At 39.0% G+C, this 3,591-nt stretch overlaps 1 long non-coding RNA gene across 1 annotated transcript in view; it reads right to left on the bottom strand.

Moving 5' to 3' along the window:
- Positions 1-1,377: 1,377 nt before the first annotated feature.
- LOC125612956 overlaps positions 1,378-3,591 on the bottom strand; it is a 14,065-nt gene continuing 11,851 nt past the window's right edge. Inside the window, exon 2 of the long non-coding RNA XR_007343441.1 lies at positions 1,378-1,458. This is a non-coding gene — a long non-coding RNA (uncharacterized LOC125612956). The remainder of the gene's footprint in view (positions 1,459-3,591) is intronic.

The raw sequence follows: 3,591 nt of genomic DNA, 5'->3' as shown, positions 1-3,591 counted from the left end.
ACTGAACTACATCCCCATATCTTTTAATTTTTTATCTTGAGACAGGGTCTTATTAAATTGCAATCCCCCTACCTCAGCCTCCCAAGTTTCTGATATTATAGGCATGTGCCACTGTATCCAGCATATAATTCCTTTCATACATAATATTCAGAATAGGTAAATCCACAGAAGTAGAAAGCAGATTAGTGGTCAGCAACAACAGAGAGGAAGAAATGGAAAATGCCCGTTAACAAATCAAGGGCTTTATTTTGGGGGATGAAAAATGTTTTAGCACTACATAGTGGTGGTGATTTGCACAACTTTGAATCTACTAAAAAGCTACTGAATTATACATATGTATTAGACAGACATGGTGTCACACATCTACAACCTGGGGACTTGAGAAACTGAGGCAGGAGGATGGCAAGTTCAAGGCCAGCTTGAACAACTCAGGAAGACCATACCTCAAAATAAAAAATTAACAGGACTAGGGATGTACATATCTTAGTAGCAGAGGAGAATTACAAAAAATAAATAAAAAGGCGAAGTCATGGTGGTACACGCCTGTAATTCCAGCGCAGCAACTTAGAAGGCTGAGGCAGGATAATCACAAGTTCAAGGCCAATCTGAGTAACTTAGCAAGGCCCTAAGAAGTTTAGTGAGACCCTGTCTCAAAAAAATAAAAAGTTCTGGGGATGTGGCTTAGTGATTAAGCACAACTAGGTTCAATCCCCAGGAGCAAAAAAATAAGAAATAAAAGTAAAAAAAAAAAATTTTTTTAAATTTGAGTTTTATGGTTTATGAGTATTCTCAACTTTTCTTTACGTGAAGGAAAACTAGCACACAAAAGTCAAATATTTTTAATACAAAAAAATAGTAAAGGGGCTGCAGTTGTAATTCAGTGGTAGAGCACTTGCCTAGTATGTGTGAGGCACTGAGTTCAATCACATAAAAATAAACAGATACATAGAAGATAGATATATGGTGTTATGTTCATCTACAACTAAAAAAATTTTTTTTAACAAAATAGTGAATATCTTAAAAGATTCGAATAAGATGTCTTTTAACATATTACCGTGAAAAGAATCACTTACAGAGGCAAAGGTTAACTTTCATGCAACATATCCATATAAATTTACAGCTTTATTCCTACTGCATACTCATTCCTTTAATGGTATTTCTTTTTCTGACTTGTTACTTACATGCTGTATTTCCTGCTGGCTGGCTCGGTAATTTTTCTTGGTTAAATTGTCCACCAGGTAGCTGATTTGAGACAAGGCCAGCGAGAGCGAGTCAAGATTCATTGCTGGTTGGGGCGGAAGCAGGCGGCCGAGCCCGGCGCAAAATCACCATTATTCCCCTTTAGTCACCTCAGAGGCAGGTTAATGCTTTCTTTTGTAATTAGACTATATCTGGTGTCTGTATAATGTCTTCAGTTCTTCTTTACCAGGGGTCTTACTCTGTTCTGAAACATGGCACCTGTAATTTAAAAAATCCAGAATTCTAAATTAGAATTAGAAGCGGGGGAATGGTTAAATAAATTTTATCTGTCTCAGCAACTAAAATGTTACTGGAAACTTTAGAAGAAAGTAAATACTCCATAAGTCAAATTCTTTCCTACATTGTTTAAAGTATTCACTAGACCAGATACAGTAAAACACGGCTGTAATCCCAACAACTCAGGAGGCTGAGGGCATAGTAGGATCCCAAATTCAAGGCCAGCCTCAGCAACCTAGTGAGACCCTGTCTCAAAAATTTAAATAATAATAATTAAATTAAAGGGGGAGGGGGCAGAGCCTAGGGATGTTCAGTGGTAAAGCATTCCTGGGTCCAATCCTCAATACATTTCCCTAAAAGAAAATGTCCCATGCCCAGGGCTATATCACTGCCACACTGACAACTAAAGACTGTTAAATATAATAGTAGGAAACACAAATTTCAACAAGCCCACCTTTATTACAAAGTTAATACATTCAACTAATAATCATTTCTCAGCTCTTACTGGATCTACTACTACAGTAAACCATACTTTATTAACCAAACTAGACACTTCTGTAAGTGAAGGGGGCACCCTTAACAATTTACATAGGCCTTGGGATATAGCTCAGTGGTAGAGTTCTAGCATGCACAAGGCTATGTGTTGGATCCGGGCACCACAGGAAACAATAGGTGTAATCCAGGCTATCACCTCTCACACCTCACTCCCTCCTCCCTAGATGATGATAACACTTTATTTCCAAGCTGCCATTTCACTCTTTTCTTCTCAATCTCCATTACAGGCTTTTGGCCTCATGTTTTGGAGTCCTTGGACTTTCCCAGTCTATATTCACTTTCTTGGTAATTAAATCTTATGGCTTCACAAATTATCTACATCAGGCTAGGGATATAGTTCAATAGTAGAGCACTAATCTAGCATGTATAAGGCCCTAGGTTCAATCCCTAGTACCACAAACACATACACCAGCAACTCCCAAAGTTCTATCTCTAGTTCAAACCTCTCTCATGGCATCCGTATTTGTACTATATAATTTTTTACCTGACATCTCATACACAGTCTGTTACAAGACTGCAAAGCCTTCCCCTATCTCAGTCGATACTAATTTCATCTTAAAGTTACTCAGGTCTGGGGGTTGAAGGTTGGGGATGTAGCTCAGATGGTAGAGTGCTTGCCTCACATGTACAAGGCCCTGGGTTCAATTCCCAGTACCACCACCACAAAAGAAACACGTTATTCAGGTCAAAATCTTGAACTCTTCCATTCCTCCATAACCATTCTCTTAAGAAATCCTTTCAGCTGTACCAAATCTAATTAGTTCTAACCCTCTCCAAATCTATGATAATCTAAAAACCATTATCTATCACCTGGATTACTATACTAGCCTTCTAACTGTTCTTTCAGGTTCTAGCCAGACAAAAGTACTTTTCAAATATAAAAACTCACTCAAGATTTGTCAACCAGAGTTCAAAATCCTCCACTGACTCAGAGTGGAAGCCTGAGTCCTTACAATAGCCTAGGAACAGTTATACAGGATTTATGTAGCCACTGACACTCCCTTGGCTTCCTCTCCTACTCTTGACTACCTTACTATTTATTTTCTCTTAACCACAATACAATGACATCCTTGCTACTTCTCAAAAAAAAAAAAAAAAAAAGCCATACATAGGGGTTGGAGTTGTGGCTCAGCTTTAGCGTGCTCTCCTAGTGTGATAGTAGAAGCAAATGTGACTCCATTTTGTTTTATGACTTCATCCTGTAAAACAACCATGCCAAGTAGAAGGGTCATGACTGGGGTAAGATGTTCTTTTCCTTTTGCTATAGAAACCTTTAAGAACACAGAACTACCTAATGGGGCATTGTTTCTGTAACTAGGGTAATGGGGCTCTGTTATTGTAACTGGGGTGACTGGGCTAACTGTGATTGGTTAGGCTTCCTGCAGCTTGACTGCACTCTCCTGCTTCTGTAACTTGGCTTGCTTGCATTGGCTAGACCCCCGAATATCCCTTTTGCGGTTTTCAGGTTTATAAGGAGCACCCTTGCAATTGTTCGGGGCTGATCAAGGGAACAGCTTTATGTTCTGGTCAGCCGCCACCGGTGTGCTTCAATAAAGGCTT

Source organism: Marmota marmota, unplaced genomic scaffold (assembly GCF_001458135.2).
Source record: "Marmota marmota marmota unplaced genomic scaffold, marMar, whole genome shotgun sequence".
NCBI lineage: Eukaryota > Metazoa > Chordata > Mammalia > Rodentia > Sciuridae > Marmota > Marmota marmota.
Note: the sequence above shows the minus strand (reverse complement) of the source record. Positions and strands in the feature narration are given on the sequence as shown.